Source organism: Ambystoma mexicanum, chromosome 1q, assembly GCF_040938575.1.
Source record: "Ambystoma mexicanum isolate Mex_15411 chromosome 1q, UKY_AmexF1_1, whole genome shotgun sequence".
In the NCBI taxonomy this organism is placed as follows: Eukaryota; Metazoa; Chordata; class Amphibia; order Caudata; family Ambystomatidae; genus Ambystoma; species Ambystoma mexicanum.
This window is the reverse complement of record NC_090922.1, coordinates 1324337257-1324355336: the sequence shown is the minus strand read 5'-3', so window position 1 is coordinate 1324355336 and position 18080 is coordinate 1324337257.

The following is an 18080-nucleotide window of genomic DNA, read 5'->3' as shown; positions in this document are numbered from 1 at the left end:
GCTATTTGAGAGCAAACAAAACAATCCCAAAAACATGACACAAGTGTCACAAAGTACAGTGTCCCTAATGGTAACTGGCCACACACAATATGCTCCCAGTAATGTAGAACTAACAACACACATGACCAAATACTTACCAACAATACAATGCAGCTACACAACCTCAAACCTAGCATAAACATGACAGTACAAATTTAAAGTAGTGGTAGTCTTACAACCTGATTTTGCCAGCACATCGACCACTTCCAACTGTACAGTGCTGCTGCCACGCAAATGTGTAAGTGCACTGCTTACAACATGAACTCCCTCTCCAAAGTAGACGGCCTTGTGAAGACATGAGGAATGAACCTGCAAATTAGGAGGAAGACATGGATGCATAAGCACATATCAATACACCATGCAGTGTACAATACAACAACAATATCCACTAGGAATGTATACACAGTATTGACTACAGACTGCCCACACAGCTCATGGGAATCCAACGTCACTGTGTAAATCACTGTCACTTGGGCACACCCTTTGCAAGCCCATAGAAATGAGAAACAGGAGGGGTGTGTGTCTCACAAACCCAAGCATCTAACCCAAACTCAGGACAAGCCTGCATGTGCCAAGCCGGAATACAGTGGATGCCCACCGGAGCCACACAAGGCAACACACTGTAAAAAAAAAATCAAAAATCAAAAATGGCCATGTGGGGGCTGGGGAGGGAGGCCACCCAGGAGGTCCGAGGACAGGGTGCGCACCGACAGCCACCTGTGTGGATGTTGGGGGAAAAAAACACCTCCATGGGCTCATTGCCTGCACGGCTATGCCAATGTGGGAGAACTGCTGCTGTCGCTCTCATCAACCTCTGCTGCTGCCACAGGAAGTGGTGGTGCTATGGGAGGCAGCCCACGCAAAGCCCTGGTATGGTCCTCCATGGCAGCAAGAATGTGCGTGTGGAAGGTCTCGTTCTGGAGGATTATAGTGCGGAGATCCCCATGCACCACCTGACGTGATGCCCGGATCTCCTCCCGAGTTGCCTGCATCTCAGCTGAGAGCGTGTGAGCCGCTCCAGCTGCTGTTCTGTCCTCAAGTTAGTGGAAGCCTCAAGGTCAACAAGAGTCTCCCTGAGGTGATGGAGTTCTACCCTCAGGGCTTCCCTGTGGCCCTGGGACTCAATTGATATCGATTGGCGTAGAGTCTCCAGTGCCGCCCGTCTGTCCCTGTTGGACACCAACATGTCCTCCCTGTGTGATTCGCAAATGGATTCTGTTGCCTGCTGTAGTTGCTCCATCTGCCTTTCAGGGGGGACAATGGAAGTGGCCACCCTCTCCATTGCTTGAGCCATCATCTCAACTGATGCTGCCTGTTGGGTTGCGATACCGTACATGGATTGTTCCCATGTGGTATTGCCTGGTGGCGTACGGCCACCGTGTCAGCGGGCACCACACCTGTTTGGGGCAAGGCGATCTGCGCCTTGCTGTGCCGGCACTGCCTCAGGCTGCAGGACTGCATTCCCCCTCTGATCTGCTGGCCCAGGAACAGGATCAGATGTTGTGGAGTGTGACCCTGCATCCGTAACCGCCAAAGGCGGATTTACCAACACTGACATCCCCATAGAGGGTTCTACCCCTGGTGCAGGTGGGTTGGACAGAACAGAATCCCTGCCAGAAACACTTACCTACGACGCCACATAGGTCTCATCATCCTAATCAGCACCTGAATAGAGGTCTGGGGAGGTGCACCCAGAGACACCCCTGGACAGAATGGTCTGCAGCAAGATTGGGTTCTTACCCACCACCACACCACGTCCCCCACTGGTGCCCAGTCATTGCTGAGATCCCTCCTGGGTCTGCACCATCTCCTCAACCTCAACAGCATCAAGTTCGTCATCCCCTGCAAAAACATGAAAGACAAAAAATGGAAACATGCATTAGCACCATAGCACACAAATAGGCCTGACAAGCTACAGAACCAGTACATGATTTACACATGTCCCACATGACTATAACCCTCCCATGCATGCACTGTCACTGAGTTGGAAGGGGAGGCAAAAGGCAGACACTGATGACACCAAGATGGAAGAGCAACACATTAGCTGCATGCTGGGTAGCACTGCCATCAAACATTGGCCTGTGAGTGGCATGTCCAATACACAAACATGACACATGCCATCACACAGATGGCATGTACCATAGCCATGGTACATTCCACAAGCGCATCCATATGTCAGTGAATGAATACTGTCAGCCATCCATGTGAGATGGACATGATGAGATGAAACATGCTACATAGGGTGACAAAATAGGCATGTGCCACACACTGCAACACATCCAGTGTACAAAAATACAGTGATTGCAGGCCGATGTACACATCAATGGTTGTGCACTTCAACATGACAGGAAACAACTATCATGTTCCACATTCAAACAGGCCCCAACAATGTATGTGATCAGGCCAATACTCAATCAGCCTGAATGGTCAAATCATTCACCTAACAAGGTAACACATGTGGGCCAATGTGGGGTTCATCAATGACAGAAGCATGTCACAAATTTGACAATAGGGCTGAGGAATGCGTAGCAAAAGTGGGAGAATAGAAACAATCAGCCTGAATGAACACTGAAAAATACAAACAATGTTGTTGCAAGATGCCACTTCAAGGGCAACTGCCGTAATGTTGCGCTAAATTACTACTGTGGGCAAAGGGATACTGTCACACCCAAATCCAAGGCCGCTGAATGTTTTGGATGAAGCAAATGGGTGACCCATACCACTCAGGCACACACACCCTCACCTGGCACTCAATCAGAACCCGTCACCCAAACAACATACACATGCATTGCACACACATGCATGGGCACTCACCGGACAATGCATCATAATCAGGTAGTTCTCCAACACCTTGGATCTGTTCCTCTGTGACGAAGGCCCCAGCAACAGAGTTATGTTCAGTGAGTTTGTTGTCCTCTTGTGGAGACCCATCACCAGTCACCAGAGTAGCGGCATGATTTGAGGCCAGCTTGTTCTTTGCTCTGCCTTTCAGGTCATTCCACTGCTTTTAGCAATCATCAGATATGCGCCTCACAAATCCAAGGGCACTTATGCGGTCGGCGATGATCTGCCAGTGTGCCTTACGTTGACCAGTTGTGGTCTTGGACCCTGCAGTCATCAGCATTTCGTGGCTATGTGCCGACACATAGGCCACAAGTGCATCAAGTTCCGGATCATTAAAGCAAGGCTTCCTTGAGGTACCGGAGTGTGTAGCCATGTCTGGGGTCTCAGCCTGTCATGCCAGAGCACCCTTCTCCCTCTTCTTTAAAGGTGGAGCAGAGCCAGAGTGGCTTACGCCGCTCTGTTCAGTAGGGGCAGAATCACCGGTGGACTGGGTAGTAGGAGTGTGGGAATGCACAATGACCATAGGTCTTGATGCAGGCATTGGTTGCAGGGTAATGTTGGCAGGGGGAACGTCAGTTTGATGGACCTGTACTGACACTGTCCTGGCTGGGAGAGTCAGAGCTGGGGCGGATGGAGCTGCAGCTGCCCCTGCAGCCTCCCCACTCTGCATACATGGGGCAGCAGATGACATAGCTGCCCCAGATCCATGTGGCTTGGTTACAACAACTTGCACTGCCACACGTGGCCTAGACTTGCTGACCTGGAAGTCAGCCAGGGAGTTATCCTGTGCTAGGTTAGGTGCCACAATGGTCTGGTCCAACAGGGGCTGAGCTGGGATGGTGTCAGCCATGTTTCCCTCAACCATGGGGGGGCATGGGTGTCCCTGATTGTTCCTCCACACATGGGGGTGTAGGGGCACCCTGCAAATCCCGGCCACGTCCCCTATGATGCCCACTATGCCCATGTTTTGAAGGTCGGCCACCTTTGCCTCCCTTACCGCTTGGTCGCCTCCCAACCATGGCACTGATATTGTTGAGTGTATGGGAGTTGCAGTAAACTATTGTCCTTGGCAATTGAGGGATCAAAGGGGTAGGATACCAGATGGAATTCGTACCCTAGTGCTCTAACAAGGCTGTCTGTGACCCCTGGGCGAAGATGACGGGTCACACAACGCACAGGCAACCCAAAATCAAAAATGAATGTGCATGCAACCCCTCGTAGACCATGTGCATGAAAAAATGAACCCGCACTACGCTGTGGTACTCAGAAACACAAAACTAAGCATACGCGTAATACACGCAGCCTACAATGACCTCTGAAGGGGATCGCGACACACGGGGCAAGCACAGTTGCTAAGTACGTGCGGAACTCACCGTCTGCCTGGAAAAAGAATGTGAAAAATATGCGCAACACCCCCGCCAAAAGAAGAATTGTACGCTGTCTTAGGAGACAGGACAAAAGGAGAAGTGAACTATGTTTGAGGAAACAGGCTCAACAAAAATTCAGAAAAGAGCTGTCAGAGGTAACAGGGAGTACGAACTAGAAACGCTGTGAAGTAATTGCGTGTGAATTGACAAGAAGTACAGATTTCACCCACTCGCTCTCCACGAAAAGCACGTACAAGGAAATGGCGTCCTACACATAGCTTTTAAACCGGCCCACACGTACACATCAGATACGCGTGTACGCGGGCGCTTTCCTCCAAATACACGCGATGACACTCGGACGTGCAGTTTTTCCACGTGTGCTCTGTCATCACGTGCTATGAGGGAAACGCCTGAGCGCATAATGTAACTTACGCGCTTACGTGCTAAGGGCCTTTGGTCCAATGGAATCGCGTGCATGTGCTTATGCACTTACGCGTTAAGGCCCTTTCCTCGAATTACACGCTGACGTGCAATTTTTTACGTGCCAAATCACTCCGTAGCAAGCTGGCCACGCGAAAATACACGGAAGACCATGCTCCTGCCCAGAAGGCCGAATTACTGCCCCCCAGAACCCCTAGCACGCTCCCATCTGCCATCTGCTGCTGCCTGACTGCCTGCTGCCCACGTGCCCTGCCATTTGCTGCCTGCAAGTCATCCAGGGGTGTAGTTGCTGTGACCACCTCTGCTGGAACCGAAGACTCCCGACTGGGATTCCATCGCTCCACAGCCCAGCCCCAGGACCCAGTTGCCCATCCACTCCTGCCTCTGGGGTTGCCGTGTCTTGCACAACACCATCTGGCAGCACTGGCAACCCCCAGCCAGAGAGGCAGAGGGCCACCAGCTTCACTGCCACTGAAGTTGGTGCCGTGGTGGAGCAAGTCCTGGGGCAGTATGATGCCCTCTTTGGAAGTTAGCCCGCCGACAATGAAGGATGGACCAGGGTCTGGATGGACATCATGACTGCCATCAACGCGGAGGGGGTGGCAGTCTGTGACTTACATCATGTCAAGAAGCGCTGGGAGGACTTCAGGTCCAGGACCCTCAACAAGGACCGACACCTCGCTAAGGCAGCGGATGCCAAGGGGCACCGGGGCCAGCTGTCGAACCATCAAATGAGGGTCCTGGAACGCATATGCCCAGCGCTCTACATCCAGATCCTTGAGAGGCAGACCCGTCTGGAGTCGAGCGGTAAGTGTACATGCATGTTGATAGTACGCTGTGCGTGTGGTGGTGTACCAGTAGTGTGCAGGTTGCACATGTGTTTATGTAGGGCCATGTAGGGATGTGTATGAACATGGGCGTGAGGTTGCCACAGGTGAGTCCTCTCAGTTGTGAGACACATTGATGGTGTATGTGTTGGTAAGTATGCTGGGCAAATGCAGGTGTGGGAGCACATATGTTTGAATTTCTGTGTATGTACATTGGCATGGTTGTGTCATGGATGGTGGTTCATAATGCATGTATCTGCACTGTGTACATGTGCATGTATGTGTATCTGACAAGTGTGCAACTGTGATGCAACATGGATGCATGTGACACTGATATGTAGAAGGATGAATGGCAGATGTGACATAATGGGGATCTCATCACTGCAAAAGTTGGAGGAGATGTAGACATGCATGTAAGCGTGGTGGCGTGTGTGCATGCCTAGTGCACTCCTTGTGTTTCATGTGATGTCAGGCTCACCTTGGGCTATTCATGCTGTTGTATGTGTATGGATGGTGCTGCCTGGTGCAATATTGCTGTTGAAATGTTCATGCGTGTGAGTTAAAATGACATGTGTGTCGTGGAGTGTGATGCAGGTTCTGTTGTTAAACAATGCCACTCATGTGCAACTGTCATGCGTGTATCAGTCCATTGTACAGTGCCCTGATGCCTGTGTTTTATCTCTCCCTGTCTGCAGCGTCAACTGAAGAAGAGGGCGGAGAGGGTGCTGTGGAGCACAGCGGCAGGGATCATCCCGCCAGCCAGAGACCCAAGGCGCAGCTCCCCTCCCAGGTTGTCATCTTGTCGGGGATTGAGGAGTCCGATGCCGCGTCCCAGGCCGCAGCTGCCGAGGGAAGGTCCGAGAGGCAGAGGTCGGAGTTGGGCTCCTCGGCAGCAGAAGAGGCAGCTGAGACCCCACAGGGTGCGATGGAGGAAGATGGCACGCAGTCATCCAGGTTGGTGGGGGGTTTGGTGGAGGAGGAGGCCGTGCAAGGGACAGACACGGGGTCTGGAGGTGGGGATTCCACTGGTGCTAGTGGTGCAGTGCAGGGGCAGGGACAGGAGGCAGCACAGGCCACCGCGGAGGTGCCTATTTGTAATCCTGTCCCTGATCCTGTGACTGCATCATCCCGCACCAGCAGGGATGCCTACGTCCAGACCCGTTTTCAGGGAGGGATCCGTTTACAACAACTGGCCTTCCTCTCCCTGCGGACGTGGCTTTCCGGGACCGGATTGAGCCTGTCCTGGGTGGGGTGGCGTTGCATCAACGGGCCATGTGAGGTGACCTGCAGTCTTTTCATGAGGAGACTGCATGTCTTCTCGAATGGCTCGTTGACCGCGTTGACCTACTGGGACAGCTCACCAGGGCCAGATTCCTCCGTTTTCTGGACCTTGTTTCGACCGCCTCCTCAACTGAACCCCCTATGCCCCAGTTGTCCTCCATGCCATCTTCCGACCCATGTATCACCTGGGTACCCTGTGGAACTGCCTCTGACCCTGCGGCCCGGCTGGTGGAGGACACATCCCTGCCACAGTCGGGAGTCGGACGTCCAGCAGGGGTGGCCACCTCAACAACTGCACCCCAGCCGGAGGAGGCAGCAAGAGCCAGGGCACAGGCAGAGGCACAGCAGCAGCAGCAACAGGGTGGGAGCCATCATGGCTCGGGGCCTTTGACATCGGAGGGGCAGGCATCGGCCAGAGGGCAGGAGGACGCAGGACTGGAAGTGTCTTCCATGTGGGAGCAGTTAGGCCATGTTATAGTTGCACCACCACCCCCATAGGGCCCTTTCGCGTGTGAAACTTCCTGCAAACCCCGTAATACACGTACCCTGCTGAAATCGCGTGTGCGACTGCCCGCGAACCCCAGGAATACACGTGCCCCACTCGCACAGGGCCAATATTCCTGGGATTCGCGTTTCACACGCGAAAGGGCCCTGTGCAAGCGGGGTACATGTATTACTGGGGTTTGCGGGAAGTCTCACACACGATTTCAGCAGGGTACGTGTATTTCGGGGGTGCGCAGGAAGTTTCACACACGAAAGGGCCTGTGCGAGTGGGGTATGTGTATTCCTGGGGTTCGCGGGAAGTCTCACACGTGATTTCAGCAGGGTATGTGTATTTCGGGGGTGCAGGGGAGTCCTACACGTGAATGGCAGTGTGGGTCCTCCCAGGTGTTCCCTATATACCCTCCACAGCCCCTGCAGGCAGCCCACACCATAGGGGACTACCCTGCACCCCTGGTCATGTCCCGCAGGCAGCCCATCCACCATGGGCATGCCCCCCAGCCAAGCCACATGTCACCTTGCACTACTGATCACCAACGCATGACTCCCTGCACCCCTACCCCCAGCAGTGCAGGGCACCTGCCAGCAGGCACCCACTCATGTCCCACTCATGTCCCCTTGCACCCCCACACCCCAGCAGTGCAGGGCACCTGCCAGCAGGCCCCCACTCATGTCCCCCTGCACCCCAAGCAGTGCAGGGCACCTGCCAGCAGGCCCCTACTCATGTCCCACTTCACCCCCAACCCCCAGTAGTGCAGGGCACCTGCAAGCAGGCCCCCACTGAAGTCCCCCTGCACCCCCACCCCCCAGCAGTGCTGGGCACCTGCCAGCAGACCCCCACTTATGTCCCACTCATGTCCCCCTGCACCCCCACCCCCCAGCAGTGCAGGGCACCTGCTAGCAGGCCCCCACTAATGTCCCCTTGCACCCCCACCCCTCAGCAGTGCAGGGCACCTGCCAGCAGGCCCCCACTCATGTCCCACTCATGTCCCCTTGCACCCCCACCCCCCAGTAGTGCAGGGCACCTGCCAGCAGGCCCCCACTCATGTCCCACTCATGTCCCCCTGCACCCCCACTGTAAAGACTGAAAGGGGGTGTCTGTACTTCCGCTCTCTATATGGTAGAGGAGAGACACAGAGGACCCCAGCCAAGATTCTCTATTATTGGTACGTGGTCGAGCAATCAAGGCCTAGCTTCTCAGGAGGTGATGCAGGCTGGTTCTTAAGTACAGTGCAGTCCCCGAACCTCCACAAAGGAATGTCCACACACTGTATTACTGAAAACACAGTCTTTATATAATTAATATTCAAAGGTATGTACACAATCACAATAACGCACTTTGTACTCGGAAGTCAATAATGATAAATATATACAATTCTAAAGTGGCACCACCAATGTTATCGAATCTCATTAAAGTGCATCAACTGTACGGTTAAAATGTCACACAGATCAATAATGAGGAAACCAGCAATAGAGATAGGAAGGAACGCAAGATAGTTGAAACAGTAGGCAGAATGCTGACCCCTACCACTAGGCACTGTTCTGTGTGGAGATCCCCCCACCTGGGCAACCTGTAAATAATGATATATAGCACAAGCCCAGTCCATATGTTCAATAGTCTTACTTCCTCCTATTAAGGTTTTACCCCCCAATGTACCTGGTGGAGTAGAGTTCTCCACAGATGCGTCGACCGATCCTTCTTGAGTGCCTCCCTTTAAAGCAGGAGCCACGGATCGTCGAGATGCGTCGGGGGAACTTGGAATTCGGTGTCGGGGAATCGACGGCCCTTCTTGAGGCGCCTCCCTTTAAGGCAGGAGTCACGGCTCGTCGAACGTCCGACGGTGAACAGGTTGAACTACGGCAGTGAAGTGGCAGCTTTGTTCCTAGTGGTACTCGTCGATGACAGAGCGTTGGCGTCTTGCAAGGAAGAGGAATGCGGGACACCTCAGTGACGATAGTTCTGGACTGCAAAGAGATGATGAAGAACTGTGGCCCAGCAAGGGCGTCGAGTCGTTGGCGTCTCTGTGGTCTTTAGGTGGCGGGAAACCCATTGGTGGATGCTCCTCGGCGCGTCGACGGTCGGGCCTTCTCCAGCAGGAGACACGCGGGTGACGAGGCAGCGGAGAGCGTCCGATGATCAACTGAAGTTCTTAGGCAAACAGGAGCACGGCGGCTCCAGTCGGCGACGGCGGTCGTCGACAGTGGTGGACAACAGTCCGAGTGCTTATCCTTGGGATTCCGCAGCAGTCCCCGTCTCGGGTCGGCAGCCTTTCGTAGGTCTGTCTACCAGGGAGCTTTGGCAAAGATCAGCTGTGCACGATGGTCCCTCGTAGCTCGGGAAGAGGGTGCCTTACCAGGTCCTCTCTGGGTCAGTCCTTGGAGGCACAGCAGCTTTCAGATTGTGAAGGAGAGCAACAGCACTTCTTCTCATCCAGCGGGGCTTCAAGGTCAAGCTTCAGTTACTCCAGTTACTCGTCGTAACGGACTTCAGCTTCTGAACCTGATTCCTAGCAGTGAGAGGTCCCCAGATATACTGTCAATCTCCCATTCATTCCGCTGGGTCACACTCAAGCTTCCAATCACGACTAAGGGCATTCATGCAGGCAGGCAGCCAATCAGGCACACAAGGTATTCAGGCCATTCACTTCTCTCCAGACACTCACAACAAGTTATGTGTATTGGGACAAGTACCGAGCCATTCAACACTCCAAGCTGCATTCATACCGGTTTCGGGCAGGGCTGTCTCAGTCATTATGTCAACCACCAGATACTAGACATCACCAACACAGAATGCATATTCGTCACACACTCTATTCACCCAGGTCCCACCCACAGGAGGTACCCACAACATGCATTACCGGTAAGGCTCCAGCTAGTCTGGCCGGGCCTTCACAATAACACCATATATGGCATTTCCACCCAACAGCCAGTCAGGGAAAAGGGACAGAGTCAGGGCTTCCCAGGACTTTGGAAAAACAAGGTAATGGGTAATAGAAAGCAAGAGGCCACTGGGGCCATCTTGTTTTCCATCAGGAATCGACGGATCCCAATGGCAGGGCCGGGGCATCCCAAATTGGGGGATACTCCGTGCACCTGTCAAATCAGCATGGAGCTGCCACCAGCCCATACCCTGCTCTGCGGGCCACCCACAGGTGCCCAAAAACATACACTAGGGGCACAGGGTTGCACCCCCACCCATGGGTGCCATAAGGGTATCCCACGGGTCCGTTCACCAAACCAAAAGAGAGAGAGCTGCACCGCCAGGAGTCCCACCTGAACTCCTGCGTGGAAAAAACACGACAGAACACATGATAAAAAGCAGTAAAGGACAAGGATACGGAGGCCCTGTCCCTCCGATGCTTTTCCAGCATCACACCCACCCCCCAGCAGTGCAGGGCACCTGCCAGCAGGCCCCCACTCATGTCCCACTCATGTCCCCCTGCACCCCCACCCCCCAGCAGTGCAGGGTACCTGCCAGTAGGCCCCCACTCATGTCCCACTCATGTCCCCCTGCACCCCCACCCACCAGCAGTGCAGGGCACCTGCCAGCAGGCCCCCACTCATGTCCCCCTGCACCCCCACCCCCCAGCAGTGCAGGGCACCTGCTAGCAGGCCCCCACTAATGTCCCCCTGCACCCCCACCCCTCAGTAGTGCAGGGCACCTGCCAGCAGGCCCCCACTCATGTCCCAGTCATGTCCCCCTGCACCCCCACCCCCCAGCAGTGCAGGGCACCTGCCAGCAGGCCCCCACTCATGTCCCCTTGCACCCCCACGCCCGAGCAGTGCAGGGCACCTGCCAGAAGGCCCCCACTCATGTCCCACTTATGTCCCCCTGTGCCCCTACCCCCCCAGCAGTGCAGGGCACCTGCCAGCAGGCCCCCACTCATGTCCCACTCATGTCCCCCTGCACCCCCACCCCCCAGCCGTGCAGGGCACCTGCCAGCAGGCACCCACTCATGTCCCACTCATGTCCCCCTGCACCCCCAACCCCCAGCAGTGCAGGGCACCTGCCAGCAGGCCCCCAACCATGTCCCATTCATGTCCCCCTGCACTCCCACCCCCCAGCAGTGCAGGGCACCTGCCAGCAGGCCCGCACTCATGTCCCACTCATGTCCCCCTGCACGCCCACCCCCCAGCAGTGCAGGGCACCTGCCAGCAGCCCCCCACTCATGTCCCCCTGCACCCCCACCCCCAGCAGTGCATGGCACCTGCCAGCAGGCCCCCACTCATTTCCCCTTGCACCCCCAACCCCCAGCAGTGCCGGGCACCTGCCAGCAGGCCCCCACTCATGTCCCACTCATGTACCCCTGCACCCCCACCCCCCAGCAGTGCAGGGCACCTGCCAGCAGGCCCCCACTCATGTCCCCTTGCACCCCCTCCCCCCAGCAGTGCAGGGCACCTGCCAGCAGGCCCCCCTCATGTCCCACTCATGTCCCCCTGTCCCCAGGTCATGACGATCCTCAACCATGGCCCTTATGGCCAGCCTCCCCAGCCCAAAGACCCAACCAAGTATTGCATCCACCCACATAGAAAAGGCAATTACATGATACAACCCCAATGGCAAGTATGTAAATGAACACATGTCCGTCACACACACACAATGGGTGCAAGTGAATGTGAAAACCCATATCATGACATGCATGAAACCAATGAGATAATAACACACATCGAAGTATGATGAAAAAAATGTATTAAACACAACATGAATGTAATCAAAATCCAACACACAACAAGGGGATGATAAAAGTAAAGCTGCATGTCTGTAAAAGAATTAAAAAAAGAAAATCATAATCCAAAGAAATCCAAAAGAAATGAAGTCCAAAGTCACAGTCCAACAAAGCAAATCCAAGGGAAAAAAGAAAGTGCTCCACGGTGAAAATAAAAAAAGAAGAGAACAATCCAATGGTGAACTATGTACAGATGAACAATCCAAGGTCCATGAGCCCAACTGATGAAATGAAACCTATCAAAAATACTACCTAATAAAAAACTATACACAAAAACGTGGTGCATTATCCAAGCGCAACCAAAATAAAGAAAAAACGAAAGGAAACCTAACACTATCTAACTATATACAATGGCGGCGGGCAAGTCCAGCGGCTCACTCTGTGGTGTCCCGGGCCAGGGCACCATCGAACTCCATGTCTATTTTCCGGAGGTGGGCCTCTGTCCTGGCCCCGAGGTCTTGCAGGGAGGCACTCATGGCCTGTTCCAACTCCCTGCGAGTTGCCTCGAAGCACTCTGCCCGCCTCAAAGCCCGACGCATGGAGAACTCCGCTCTGACCATGGTGAGCCGCGCTTCTTCTGCCCGCCGCCGCTCCGCACCTATCTGCTGGCCCAAACGGTGCCACACGGAAGACACTCCCATTCCTGGGTCCTCCTGCCCTCTGGCCGATGCCTGCCCCTCCGATGTTGATGTCCCCGAGCCATCATTGCTCCCACCTAGAGCCTGCTCCTGCTGCTGCTGTCCATGTGCCGTGTCTGATGGTGCCTGCACATCCTCCATCAGCTGGTCTCCAGTTGTGGTGTTCACCCCTGCTGGGCCGCCGACTCCCGACTGTGGCAGGGATGTGAGCTCCACCAAGCTGGCTTTGTTGATCGGGCCAGGTCCACAGGGGGCCCTGGTGGAATCTGGCCCGGAAGACGGTGTGGAGAACGACTGGCGCATAGTCTCCACAGAAGAGGAGAGGTCCGCCAGTGTGCGCGACACATGTAGGAACCCACCAACCAGGGCCCCTCCCAGCAGTGCCATGTCACAACGCTGCTCTCCGTGATGGCGTGCGTTCTCCGCCCAGGAGGAACGCACGTCATCACGAATGACACGCGTGCGTAACGCAACACCAACCAGGACGGAGCCCATATGTTTGTGGGACCCCTCGTCCACAGGTAGTGGAGAGGCAGATGACATGGCACTCTCTCCTACCTGCGGACAGGCCTGGGACGGGGCCTCCCTGCTGGTGCATGGTGGTGCAGTCACAGGGTCAGGGACAGCGACATGCACAGGCCCTTCCGCGGTGACCTGTGCTGTCTCCTGACCCTGGCCCTGGACTGCACCCCTTGCACCAGTGGTACTACTCCCACCAGGCCCCATGTGCGGCTCAGTAGCGGGCTCCTCCTCCTCTGTGGAGACCACCAACCTGAATGTCTCCACACTGTCTTCCGCCATTGGAAGCCCCTGTGGGGGCTCACCCGGCCCTTCCGCCGCAACCGTTGTGGCAGACGCAGCACCAACCCCCTCGGTCCCGGATGATGGTAATTCCTGGGAGAGTGGCTGGGCCTTGCGTCGCCGCCCAGTGGAGGCATCCCCGCCACTTGGCTCCATAGCGCTGTCTCCGCCCTCTTCTTCACTTGACGCTCCGTAGAGGGAGACATAGAACACAAGCATCAGGGTACAGTACAAAATACCCTAGACAGGAAGCAATAACACATGAGTGGCACTGTCAAATGTCACTTCCATCCTGTCATTCCACAACACATGGGTGAATGCACACAACACACATGCAGAAACAGTCCAGGCGCCTGCAATCAACATCAACATCCATCTAGAAGGGCCCCTGTAAACGAAGATGTTGCCTTCAAAGTCACATGCATCCATGGCGTTTCAAAGTCACACACACACTTCTCAGGCACACACACACACATGTGCACCATACATGAACATGACATCAGCACCCATTCCTCTCCCCCCCTTCATGTCCAGGAACAGAGACAGCCATGCTTTCATGTGTGCATTCCGCATAGAACTCCCCATGTTGCATTAAAACACATGCACCAACCATGTGGTTCACACATAACTGGTCTCACATGCATGACCATGATGTCCCTGCACACACACATCCATATATGGCCTATGTCACACATACAGGCAAGCATCAGACTACCAGCACACTGCAACATGCCCTGTCTCACACAGCAATGCTTGGCCACTTAACGCTCAACTCTAGACGGGTCTGCCTCCGAAGGATCTGGGCATGGAGCGCTGGGCCTATGCGTTCCAGGACCCTCATCTTGATGTTACTCATGCGTGCCCGGCCCCCCTCCCGAGGCACCGGGCCTTGTGGAGGGTCCTGGACCTGAAGTCCTCCCAGCGCTTCTTGGCGTGCTTGATGTGGCGGGTTGCGACCCCCTCCGAGTTGATGGCAACCACTACGTCGTCCCAGATCCTCTCCGTCCTTCCTTGTTGGCACCTGATGTTCCAAAGAGAGCATCATAATGCCCCAGGACATGCTCCACCAGGACACCAACTTCGGTGGCAGTGAAGCTGGTGGCCCTCTGCCTCTCTGGCTGGGGGTTGCCAGTGGTGCCAGATGGAGATGTGCCCGACATGGCAACCCCAGAGGCAGGAGTGGGTGGGCAACTGGGTCCTGGGGCTGGGCTGTGGTGCGATGGTATCCCAGTCGGGAGTCTTCTGTTCCAGCAGGGGTGGACACAGCAACTGGACCCCTGCATATGGCTGATGTGCAGGCATCAAATAGCAGGGCACGTGGGCAGCAGACAGTCAGGCAGCAGCAGATGGCAGGTGGGAGCGTGCTCGGGGCTCTGCGGGGCAGGAAAATGGCCTTCAGGGCAGGAGTGTGGTCTTCCGTGTGTGTATGCGTGGCCAGCTTGATACAGAGTGATTTGGCATGTGGAAAATGTGCACGTCAGCGTGTAATTCGAGGAAAGGCCCTTAGCGTGTAAGCGAGTCAGCAAACGTACGTGATTTCATTGGACCAAAGGCCCTTAGCGCGTAAGCGCGTCTGTGACGTATCGCGCATGGGCGTTGCCCTTTCGCGTGTAAAACTTCACGCTAACCCCAGGAATACATGTACCCCACTCGCACAGGGCCCTTTCGCATGTAAAACTTCACGCAAACCCCAGGAATACACATACCCCACTCGCTCAGGCGCTTTCGCGTGTGAAACTTCCCGCGCACCCCCGAAATACACGTACCCGGATCCAATCGCGTGTGAGACTTCCCGAGAACCCCCGTAATACATGTACCCTGCTGAAATTGCATGTGAACCATCCCGCGAACCCCAGTTATACACGTACCCCACTCACACAGGCCCTTTCACGTGTGAGACTTCCTGCGCACCCCTGAAATACAAGTACCCAAATCCAATCGCGTGTGAGACTTCCACTGAACCCCCGTAATACACGTACCCTGCTGAAATCGTGTGTGAAACTTCCCGCGAACCCCAGTTATACACGTACCCCACTCGCACAGGCCCTTTCACGTGTGAAACTTCCCGCGAACCCCGTAATACACGTACCCTGCTCCAATCGCGTATGAAACTTCACGCGAACCCCAGTTATACACGTACCCCACTCGCACAGGTCCTTTCCCGTGTGAAACTTCACGCGAACCCCAGTAATACACGTTCCCCGTTTGGCGTTTGCTGTTTGGCAGCCCTGTAAACTGGTCCAGGGTTAGCGCAGCGCTGGATTGGGGATTTTGATGGCTTTTCCTTGCACGAGGGCGTTCTTGGAGGCGTAACTGGCGCTGCTGCAGGGTCGCTGCGCCACTCTGCACCACGGCTGGTTTTGGATGCTAAAATCCATGAATACGTTGTGCGCGGAAATCGATTTTAGCGCACGCGGCTAGCGCAGACATTCGCACACGCACACTGTGCGCCAGCCACGTGTGCCACTTTTGTGCAAAATTCTAAGAATTAATGTGATATTGTCTATTCTTAAACGCCCAAACAACATCCATCATGTATTTAAAGTCCCAATGGCAGGCCTGCATGATTTCCCCACAAGTTAGCCCACAGTGGGATTGAAACATTAAAGTTGTTGATGTCTACAGACGACAATAGGAGTCTATTCCCCGTAAATTGACCATAGGTTGGTACATATTTTATCATAAGATTTAACCTTAACAGTGTTACAGCTCATTCTTAGCATTAGATTGTCACTCATTTCAACACTATGGGCTCATTACGAGCCCAGTGATAAGCCGCCAGTGTGACCAGCGGGTATCTGCCGGACTCGTAACACTTCTCCGGCGCCTGACATCCCAGTGCCACCCCAATCCTGTGGAGTCCCATAGGATCCATGGGAGTGGGGAGACAGAAGCACTGGCACCGTTGCTAACGGTGCCGGTCCTTCCATGAAAACTGTGCGTATGGGTGCCGTTGCCCCCAGAAGGTCAGGCCTGTCAGGCGCAATTGCCCTTGCCCACAGAGTTGTAGTGTGGTGGTCCAGAAAGGGTGCTGGTACTGTGTAACCAGCAGCCTTATTTGCGGACCAACACACTAGTAATGAGTCCCTATGTGTCTGAAGATCAGGAGAAAGGTCAAGTATGACTTGATTTACAAAAATGAAATCAATACAACTGTTGTGATCTCCATTTGACCAGGTGACATTTATATCAGGAGTTTTTGTATCTAAAGGAACTAGGTCAAATTCAAAAAGTAGCTCATTCCATCCCATTCCTCTCCCCAGGCTGGGAGCAAAATGCTCACTCGTACCAGGAGTGGGTGGAACAGGTTTACAATCAGTGTTAAAGTCTCAGTCAATATAATACCACTTTTACACTACCGAGAGGACCACATGTACAGGGTGTCAAGAACCACATTCAGGAGGTCCCTAGTGGAAGTACCACCCGTGGTATCGTAAAGGGTGGCCAGTAGAGTACCTCCGGAATCAGGAGGGAAGTGTGGCAAAACAGCAGCAAGGAGATTGGCATGTTCCTTTACTCCTTAAACCAGGGTTAGTGAGTGCTCAAGCCTGGCGCCAAGACAGAGTTCCCCCCTTTGGGATTCCGATGAGTGCTGGCAGGGAAAGATGAAAAAGCGTGGTGAAATTATCCAGGGTCAAAGGAGAGGTTAGCCAGGTTTCCTGTAATAAGAAAAGGTGGAGTAGCTGCAGTTCCTGTCGGCCCAGTATATTAGTCAAGAAATAATGGTGATCATGTGTATTCTAAGAAAGGACAAAAAAATTATATTACCGGGGAGCACTCAGTCGTCCCAAGTACTCACGCACCCTTTGCAAGCTGTCTTGCATCCTTGAGCACGTGACATTTTTCCCTGTCCATTCATAGCTGAGACACTAGGGATGTGATGATTTCCATAGTATGTAACAGAATTATAGTTCCCACCGCCTAAGGATATACAGGTGATTCGCCAGCAGTCACAGCAGATGGAAAATTGATGCTTCAAAAACCAACTCCTGTAGTATGTTGGCATTGCTGCAGACACGTTCAGTAACCAAAGAAGATTCAAACTCAAGTATTTCAATATCTTGAGTGCAGATATGATATGATATGGCATTTGTAATGTGACTACACATAAGTGTTTCAAGGCGCAACGAGGCAAGGAAGGGGGAACAGAGGGAGGACAAAGACAATGATCTTACTAGGCCAGGTGACATTGAGATCACGCAAGTGCAGAGGAGGGGGGAGGGGAAAAGCGCCTGGGGAAAGGGGAGGGGATAGTGCTGCACAAGGGATAAAACAAGAACAAGAAGTGCAGCAAGCAGGTGGCAGATGCAAGGGTAAGTGCAGACAGCAGGTGTCCAAAAGTGCAGGTAGGGGGACAGTAGGGTTACAGATACAGACCCAAGTGCAAGGGTTGCCGTGAGGCAGTGCAGGTGTGCAACTGGGCGGGCAGGGACCTGGGCCCGAAATCAGAGGGTAGCAGTTGACCAGTGCAGCATCAGACAGGAAATCAGCAGGGGAGAGGAAGAGAGAAAGCAGAAGCCAAAAGAAAGTCTTGAGGTGCTTCCGGAACGGGAGATGGTTCTCCTCAGGTTTCAGAGAGGCAGGGAGGCTGTTCCAGATGGAGGCCCCAGCCAA